The 10,294-nt window shown below is 43.9% G+C and overlaps 1 long non-coding RNA gene across 1 annotated transcript; it reads right to left on the reverse strand.

Annotated features, from left to right (window-relative positions):
* Positions 1-437: 437 nt before the first annotated feature.
* LOC147830244 (uncharacterized) lies at positions 438-8,662 on the reverse strand. Its single transcript, XR_015441274.1, has 3 exons — positions 8,467-8,662; positions 5,476-5,600; positions 438-3,298 (listed from the first exon to the last, which is right to left on the reverse strand). It is a non-coding gene; the product is annotated as an uncharacterized LOC147830244 (long non-coding RNA).
* Between the last annotated feature and the right edge of the window lie 1,632 nt (positions 8,663-10,294).

The raw sequence follows: 10,294 nt of genomic DNA on the forward strand, positions 1-10,294 counted from the left end.
AGCAGAGCAGGGACAAGAGAGTGCGTTCCCTTTATGAGCCACTAGGAGAGAAGTGCTCAACGTGAAGGCCCCAAACACGAAGTGCTGATAAGAAGAGTGACTGCTGATTTGCCCTGCCCTGATCAGGGCGTGTGGGGCAGGAATTAAAACACCGCATGGAACCTCATCAACATGTTCAGCCATGGTGTGTGCACCAAACACTTCGAGATGGAAATGTTCCCGCCAATTCGATCATTATAAACTGTATACATGTGTCAAATTATCCCTCTGTACCTCATAAATATGAACTACTACATGTTCATCAAACATTTAGAGATGGAAATGTTAAGTCTCCTGATTTGAGCCTTATTCACTGCATATATATATCAAATTATCCTGCTGTACATCACAAATTTGTTAAAATTATATATATATATATATATATATATGTTGCTTTATTTACCCATTATTGTACAAATTTAGGTCTGGGATCCACCAGCACAGGTTGTGGGTGCTCCTGGCTGCTCTCAGGTTGGGCGTGGCTCTCCTGGGCCTATTCTAACCCTTCATGGGGTCTCATCCATGCTGCCCTTTTAATTAACCAGTCAACAGCCAGCTCAGACTCCAAGGGAGGGTGTGGTTTACCAGGGAACCACCCAAATGTCATTCACTGTGTGGGAGAGTTGTAGACAAAGCCTTTAAGGTCAGACAGGTTTCTGATCAGAACAATTTTTTCGTGTTTCTTTGTCCTCAAGTCACATGATGGCATTATCTTGTGTTAGGCAAAAATCACACTGTGTTATTAAAAACACTCTCATTTTCTCTTAGCAAGAAGAGACAAAGCTCCCCCAGTACTTCTCACCAGGGCTACATGAGACCCTTCCTGGTCTAGGGCCCCAGGAACTTAGTGGTCAAGTTCAGCATCAGTCACTGTCTTCATACAAAAAAGTAAAGGAAGGAAAAAAAAATAACTTTTGCTTGTCACACTCTGAACAAAGATATGCACAGTTTCCAGATTTCAGCTTGTAATTAACTGCTAGCAAAACTGTAGTTGATATTTTCTGTCTTTCTTCAACCCACCCATTATGTTCCTTTTGCCTTCAATCACACTTTACAGGTTTTTATTTTTCTGGAAGTGGCAGATAACACAAACTTTATCCTTGAAGGTCTGAGTCCTTAGAAACCCTTCCTTTATGGACTGCTATAGTTTTGTGTGGGTTTTCATTACTGAAGATGGGAGTTCTGTGAGATTCCCTGATGCCTGGGTGCAGGGCACAACCCTTCCAACTCTTATTCTGCAACATCCACTGTCCGCATGGTCACCTGGGTCAAGCACCATCCAAGATAGTGAGACACTTCTTGGCCTTTTTGGTTTGGTAGCAGGAGGAACTTCAGCTATCTTATTTATCTTGCATGCTTGATTCGGGGAGTTATTGACACAGAGGAAGGAAGAGGTGAGAAAAGAAGTTGATGACTCAGGTAAGCTGTGGATGAACAACACCAGGAAGCTGTTGTCCCCCAGTCTGGAGGGGCAGGCAGGAGAGCTGCTGATGCCCTGGGCTAGGGTGAGCAAGCAGATGTTAGAGCCACTGTGATCCTAAGAGGTAAGATCTGGAGCATCAAGCTGATGGCTTCTCCCACTCGCCTATCTTTTAATCTCCTGCCAATGCCTTGCTTTGGCCAGACTCAGCAGGAAGCAAGTGGAGTGGTAAACCAGGAGAACCTAGACTCTAAGGCCAGCCAGTCCTCTCTGTAGACAACATAGCAGAGTAAAAGGGCACGAAAGTAATGTGAGGGCCAGTAGGTCCAGCCCCCACTCAGGTGAGAAGACAGAGCAGAGGGTGCAGGTGCTTGTGGGTGGGTGGATGGGACTGAAGTCCCCGTTGCATGTCAGGTGTGTAAGAGCCGTGGGAGTCCTGCTGACCTCAATATCCTCAGGGAAATAGGGGAGTGCCACCACTGAGAGGAAGGGGTGAGGATGGCGCGCTGGGGGCTTATAGGGAGAGAAGGTGAGGCTGGTTGCCTAGGAGAGGGGGGATGAAAAGGCTGAGAAGTGAAAGCAGTTGACTGGCAGCAGAAAGGATGCGCTGAGCCTCCAGGTCCAGAGTCCTGGATTTAAATGAGACCAGTCAGTGTGACTGTGGATTTGTGTGCAGCCACATCCAACTGGGCACAGGTGATTAGCAGAAAGCATGTGTGCGGGGGATAAAACCCTGCAGGAGGAATTATACGGATTGCCAATCTCCACAGGGAAGGAGGAACAAGGGGACACGGTCCCAGGGAAAGAGCTGTACCGAATGCTGAAGGCTGCTGGGCTGGGACACCAGTGGGTGGCCAGCGGCCAGCACTTACGGTATCAAGTTTTGGGACGATGGAGATGTAGGCTGAGTGGCTGAGGTCTGGCTAGGAAAGAGCGAGGAGGAGGAGGAGCAGCATTCAGGCAGTGTTTAGGAGGAGCTTTTGGAGCTAGAAGGTAATTTCTACACCCTCTTTTGTTAGGCACCTTTGCTCCGGTTCCTCGTTCTCCTGGTCACCATACCCTAGCTTCACTTTGTTGAAAGGACCCAGGCCACACTCTCAGGACACGTGGTTCAGAGGAATCTGCCACCTGGGCTCAGGGAGTGGACAGGGCTCACCCACACCCCTGTTTCCCTCCTGCCTCCCTGAGCCTCTCCTCCTCTGCACCTCCTTGCTTCCCTTCCTCCTTGCTGGTCCTGCTGATGCTGTTCTGGGCCTTCAGCCCTCACCGGGTGATGCTCTCCCCACTCTGCTCTAACAAGGCAGCACCCCACGGAGCACTGGGCAGCAGAGGAGTGAGCTGCAGGGAGCTGGACCCCAGGGGGCTGGGCCTTGTGGGTAGGCGAGAGGGAGTGGGCGTCTCAAAGGGGTCCTGCTGAGCGGGACAGAGTCCGTGAGACTCCCAAGAGCTAGGCCGTCTGTGATGGACATCAGAAATGTGGGAGTGAAAGTGGGGACATGTGACACTTTTCAAACCTGAGAATTCTCTGAATACACAGCTCTCCAATTCTGTGCTTGCTGCATATTGCCATTCTTTCGCAGCAAAATTGTATCCCGCCCCTCCTCTGTCTTGCTCTTAAATTAGCAATACTTTACTGAGATTTCTCTCTACTGATAAAGGGCAGCAGGTTTCTCTTTTCTTTCTTTCTTTCTTTTTTTTTTTTTTTTTTAAAGCAGTACCAGCATCTTCTGTACAGCAGACACTAATCCATGTAGAGTGGCTATGAACATCAACTTGTCGCTATATTCTCTGACCTCAGGTTTCCACACTTACATCAGTGACTGCTTCTCGCTTCGGTTTCTGTGCAAAATGAACAAGATAATGTATGTTCAAGTACTTTGCAAAGGTGGGTAAAAATGTAAGGTATTAATTATAATTTCTATTACTATCACCATTACCATTTTGGACTTTGATTCAAATTTCTTTTTCCTTTGTCTTCTGGGATCCTCTCTGCTTTGCCCAGAAAAACTCATTCATTAGGCACTGAGTATAATTCCCATGTGCCCAAAACATGTGCAGCTTCCACATCAGCTAAATTAGAAACGTTTAAATGTTTCATCTATTCCCTTGTCTGCTCTTTGGTCAATAGCTTATTCTGACAACTTCATTACCTCCTAATTACTCCTAGTTCCTTTGCTCATTTTCTGTATGTGATAAAAAAAAAAAAAAAAAACTCCCCAAGAAAGGAATTTGATGCGCCACGTCACTGGTCGCAAAACTTTAGTGACAACTACAAAACTCCTAAGTGACAACCAGACCATCCCTGTTTCCTAGAAGGGAATTATTTTCTTTGTCTTCATGTGGGAACAGCTTTGCAAGAGCCCTTCAGTGCCTGGCTCAGGGTTGCCAGCCAACCCTCCTTTTCTGCACACTTTACTTCCCCTGCAAGATGGGAGTGATAAGATGCATTTTCCTCTCTCAGCAGGCTGATTTATCCTTCCTCTATAAATCTTCGAGCAGCCATTCAGGAAGCTGTATCAAATGTGCCTTAATCTTGGTATTACTCATTTCTTAAAGGAATTTTAATCTACTGGGCTTTAATTATATATCCCTGAGAAAGTGAAAGCCTTTTCTTAGCAAGGCACTTTAGTCTTGTAATTTGATAATCGCTTTCACTCTCACCTTCTCATGAGACTATACTTAGAAAATTGGGGGTAAAAGGGACCTTGGAGGTCACCCTGCCCACTTGGTGCCCAAGCCTGGCAGCTCATTCTCATCCTAGGCTGCTTATTTAAAACATAGACTCATAATTGGCACTAGGCAAATTCAGGAACTCTGGCAAGTGTACAACTTGTGATCACAAAATACAGTGAATGTTTAATTTTTTTTTAAGTTAAAAGAAAAGACACATTGCTGTTGCTCCCCCTCACAATACTCCTTCTGGAACTCCTTTATCCCATCATTCTTGCCGTTTTCTAGAGGAATTCTGGAAGTCCTCTTTCATGGGTCCCTCTAGTTGCACTGTTTTGTGGGTGCCTTGGTGTCCTGAATGGGCTCAAAACCTTTAGCTTTCATGGGCCTTTTAACTCTGAGGGAGAGCTAGATGTCACAGTGCCAGATCTTCTAAATAAGGTAAGTGGTGACACACCACAATGTTCTTTTTACAAACTGGCCTTTCTGTTGGATGGCACCTGGCGGGAGAATTCACCATAATTTTTACCATACACTGGAAAGACACTCATGAAAGAGAAATTCCAGAACTGCTTCAGAAAGTGATAAGAATGATGGCATAAATGTGTTTGAAGTGAGTGGGAGTATTTTGAGGGGATTAATAGCAATGTGCCTTTTATCACAATACTTTTAAAAATATTTATTTAAACATTCTTCATATATTGTGTTCACTGCCTCTTATGTTTAGGAAGCCACTCAGCTGATTGTGGCAGAGAAACCCCTAATCTAGTCTAGCACAACACGACTCCTTGTTTGACCCTCTGCATCAATAGAGATGGTCTATGGGCTTGCTTAGCTTTGGAGCCCAGGGGTTCTTTCCTGATTCACCTTTCTCAGGCTGCAGTGGGATCCACTGGGGAGGAAGGACATTCTATCCTCCTCTGCTTTCTTCTTCACAAGAGGACACACAGTGTGGACCTTCGTTCCTTCGGGTACTGAAGGGCTGAAGAAGACCAGACACCCAAGAGCTCCATTTGGCACCTGGGGTCTGGCCTCCATTGCGCTATGTCCATGTTGGAGTAAACCAAGAAGACGAGAAGGCTGTAGCCTCTGCTACCTGGACAAATTCTCCTTCTCTGTCTCTAACCCCATGTACATTGGACCAAGGGCTAATGGTTTTGTTTACTTCTGATAACCACCTTTCCTTAGCTTACCCTGGGTGAACATTAAAACTAGACAAAGGATAGAAGGGAAACTGAGGCAAGGTGAACCATCAGACAGGGGCCACAATGGTTCATCTGATCAGAGGAGAGAGAGAGAAGGGTGAAAGTCAAACAACAGGAGAGTCTTACCTTGATGTCCCTTACCTTTAGTATGATAGAGATGTATCAGACCCAAGGGCCAGCCCTTTGAATCTACAAAACAAGTTGGAGAGAGTGACTTTGATGATCCTATCTGACAGATGATAAAAACAGATGGTCAGAGAGAAGGCCTGTTGAGAAATGGAGTAGAAAAAAATGGGTACAATTAAATACCTTTGTGCATGTGCTTCTATAATCTTTTTAATCTTATTTACCACCAGAAATCTGGGTAGAATATATCTGTTTTTCCTTCCTTCTTTCTTTCCTTCCTTCTTTCCTTCCTTCCTTTCTTCCTTCCTTCCTTTTTCTTTGTGGTACTGAGAATTGAACCCAGGGCCTTGTGCATGCTAGGCAAGAGCTCTGCCATGAGATATACCTCCAGCCTCTTACACTCATAGATGCAGAGGGCTACTTTGCTTTAAGGAGATTGTCAAGCCTGATCATTATTTCAGAGGAACCAGAATTCAAACCATACTGACTTGACTCTACAGCTATGCTTTTTTTTCTCCTACTGGCATGTAGCTTTTGGCAGGTGGCCATTGTTCCCATGTGACTGTGTTGAAGATATTCCTGAGATAACATCTGAGTTTGATTGGTGATGTCTGCCATAGAACGGGAAGGAGGAGAAGTCCATTTGCCACAGATATCCCACCTACAGGAAGATGACCTGGTTCCATGGATTAGGAAGCTGCAGGTTCTAAAAGTGGACAGAATGTCTCCTGGAATAAAATTGCATGCATACCTTGATGGTTATTCTACCTTGCCACATTTAAAGCTTCCCATGAACTAGCTCTTGGAATTTCTGTAGCTGTGGTGCTTACTATCAGCAAACTGAGGAGGCATTTAACTGAATTCATGGTATTATCCACAGTACATTTGCCTGGACTGCAGGGTGAAGGTGACAAGAACTTCTGCCCACTTCCTCAGTTGGAGAAACCAAGGTACAATGGCCCAGAGTTGCCAGTAGCAACGCTGCAACTCAGATCCAGACCTATGATTCCTGCGTGGTGTGCTTGACACTGACTCCCTGTGGGAGGCAGAACCAAGGAGAAGCAAGGAGTGACAGTTGCTCCAGGGAGGAGGTGGAGAAAAGGAATCACCTCAGGTCTGTTTGTTCACACTTCCCTCTAAATGAGGGCTGTGCCTCTGCACAGAAACAAGAAAACAAACTGCCTCTGGCAGGTGCAGGAGGAGATGTCAGTGTCAGGAGCAGCCTGCTGAATCCCAGCTTCCTGTGGGTCACAGGAGAGTATAAAGCACAGAAAGAGAACTCTGAGTTGGGAAGAGAAGCCATTCTGGGGTGTGGACACAGGCACTAAACTCTTTTCAGAGATGTTTGACTCCACTTAAGCTTTGTCCTCTGTACTCTTCCTCTCTGCTCCTCCCTATTGCCTACCAATCTTGACCTTGAACAAGCCTTTCCAAGACAGGCAGGCAAAATAGTATAGATTTCATACTAAGATGTAAATGACTGATATGAGCAATTTCATTCTAAGGATTTTGTTTACTATTTCGAGAGCAACAATCTATGCAGAACACAATGTGCTATGTGTACCATGGGAAAATTCCACATCCTCAAGGAATGGACCACAGAGAGTGTGAAATGGATACTTTGTCTCCTCTGTGCTCTCCCAAGCCCTCTAATTTTCTTTTTATTCATTAAGTTTATTGGTACATTTTGTGTATACAATATGATGAAACCCATCATTGGGAATTTGTACCTGTACATGATATATCTTGGTGCACAGTTTGTAATAGCTAAATCTTGGAAAAAGCCCAAGTGCCCATCAACTGGTGACTGGATAAAGAAGATGTGGATTTATTTTTTTATAAAATGGAGTACTACTCAGCCATAAAGAACAAGAAACTCTAGACGTTTATAGATAAATGGATGCACATTGAGGCCATACTCTTAAGTGAAGTAAATAGGACACACATGTGTGAATACTGAATGGTTTCTCTGGTGAGAGAAACTGAAAATGTGAATGAGGACCAAAATGTATAATAGATAATGTGACATAGGAAGAAAAGGGGCAAAGGGGAAGCAGAAGTGAAAGGGAAAGTGGAGGCACGTAGGGGAAAGGAAAAATATGAGAAAAGGATAAAATAGAAACAAAGTCTTTGAGGGGAGGGAAATGGGAAATGAATTAAGTTTTAAGCATCTCACATTTCATGCTCTATGATTACTCACACTGAGCTCATCCCTGCAGAGACACTTAAGGCACAACAGCTCTGTTCTACCATAAGAGACAGAGAAGGAAAAGGAGCACTGTGGTCTTAGTATAAGACGGTGTGGCAGCCTGACTGGAGGAGGCAAGAGGGGATGAAGAGGGCAGAAGGTTCCCTGCAGGGGATTTTAAATGACCTTCAAAGCCTCATGTGCTTGGAAGGTGATTAGATCATGGGGGTGTCATGCTCATAAATGGATTCATCCATTTATAAGATCAGTAGCTGAATGTGCTATGGGGCCTGGTTGGAGGTGAGTCGCTAAGGATATGTTCTGGAAAAGTATCTCCTCTTCTTATTCCCTCCCTTTTCTCCATGCTTCCTGGCTATACACACTTCCTCTCTTCTCCTCTCTACTGGGTGCCATGAGATGACCAGCTTTTCTCTCCCACACTCTTCCACCACGATGTTTCTGCCTTGGAGCCACCTGACCATGGACTAATCTCTCTGAAACTATGAGCCAAAATAGACTTCTCTTCCTTTAAGTTGTAGATGTCAGGTAGTTTTCGTTCCATAAATGGAAAAGTAATTAATATGAAGGATGAGGTGGATACAGATGAGAAAGAGGAAGAGCATGAGAAATTAAGAACAGTACATGTGAACAGAGGTGCTATCTTTTTCAATCAAATCACAAAGGTAGCCAGTGATGTGACAAAGCTTTGACCTCAACTGTGTTTAACTGCAGAGCCAACTCACAAGCTGACTTTGTCCCTGGTTAGGCAATGTGGGGGGGTAGGAGGTGGAGTGGCTGGAAGGGTTTGGGTTACTTACCCATGCACTGGCTTCCCACCACAGCCAGGGTAAACCACCTCATCTTTTGTATCCTCTTTCCCAGCAAGAGGCCATGTGTGGATCTCCATGTGCCCATGGTGCCTTACAGTCAGCAGGGTGAGGGTCCCTGGTGGTCCCTGGAGGGTCTGGCCAGACATTGTCCTGGAACAGTGGCTGAACATCTCTTCTAGGACATTCTGAGTCTCTACAAGAAAGCATCAAGGAGCTGTTGGCAGGATTCATTTCTTCCCCTATGATCTATGGTCCCCACATTGCCCCATGGAGATGGGGCACTAGTTGGAATCTCACAGGGCCTCTGCTCTGACTCTTCATATGCTGCATGTGTAAACTGTCAGTGGCAAGCGAGGGTCTGTCCAGTGTTTCCTGCCACCAGCCCTCAGCCTCTGGGGTATGGAAAATAATGCTCTGCCTGTAAATGGCCTCTCTGGGAGCTCAACAAGCAGCAGAGTAGAAACAGTTTCAGAAACCAATTTTTGTTGGAAAGAGAAAAACAATAAAGATATTAAGAGAGAAATAAACTTAAGGGTTGCATGCTTGGCTAAGAAAAAATTCGGAGATAAGCTGCTGGCTGCTGGCAATAATGAAGGAGGAATGCAGACCCTGGAAAGAGCAGGCGAGGAAAATAAGATACAAGATAAGAGCTGTTGATTCAACAATTCATGTGGCTATAATAAGATCAGTCTCCACCACAAAAACCACTCATGGTTCCCTGTTTCCTGGAGAATAAAATCAGAGACTTAGAATATTTGAGTTAGAGGCATTTGTATTTGGTAAATATATGGCTCATGACATCATTTAATTTAAAAATATTGTTTTTAAGGTAAATGAAGAAATCCATATTGTTGTAGAAAAATACAAATACTATGGGAGAGAAAATTTATAATCTGCCTTCACCATCTTTCAAATCACTCCTTTCCCCAAAAGTAACTACTATTCACAATCAGGTGACATTCTTTCTAGAAAATTCTCAATATATTTACAAATATTATATTTTCAAAAGACTTCCAGAAGTCAAACTATTCAAGTTGTTCTCTGACTTTGATTTTTCATATGAAAATATGAATTTTACCAATGCTGTTGTGGCTTCCTTGATATCCTGAATGGATTGAAAGCATATATCTTTCGTGTTCCTTTTGACTTCAGGAAAGAGCCAGATGTCACATGGTGCCAGATCCAACGAATAAGGTGGCTGGGGACACTCTGTAACGTTTTCACAAGGCTGCCTTTCTGTCAGATGGCACTTAGAAGCACCATTCACTGTATTTTTTTAACCACATCTTGCAAGGACACTTGTGAAAAAGGACTTCCAGAATTGCTTCAGAAAGTGGCAAGACAAATGGGGTAAGTACACTGGAAAAAAAGAGTACTTTGAGGGGGATTGATGACAATGTCTTTTACTGTAATTTTTTTAAAAATTTAACCATTCACCACAATTTTCCCTCACCATTTACAAATATATGGAAATATATATATATAATCATATATATGATTTTCTTATCTCCCATCTCAGTAAATAGGTATCTCCCATCTATCTAGCTCATTTTTGCAAACAATTTCATAACATTCTTCAAAGAGGAGGTGGGCAAAATTTATGTGATTCATCTTTTAATTACCACTTAAGTTGTTCTATAAATTTTACCTTTAAAAATGTTGAAATGGCTATTTTTGTAAAAAGAAATTAATGGTCATGATAGTGCTATAGTTTATATCTAGGTGTCCCCTCATGTGGTCATAGGCGGGGAGCTTCGAGGGTGGGTGGATTAGGGTGTGTGAATGTGGATCAAGGGTGTGGTACTGGGATTAAGGG

This window comes from Heterocephalus glaber, unplaced genomic scaffold (assembly GCF_053883595.1).
Source record: "Heterocephalus glaber isolate CG9 unplaced genomic scaffold, H.glaber_assembly_v1.0 deba00000281, whole genome shotgun sequence".
Taxonomy (NCBI): domain Eukaryota; kingdom Metazoa; phylum Chordata; class Mammalia; order Rodentia; family Bathyergidae; genus Heterocephalus; species Heterocephalus glaber.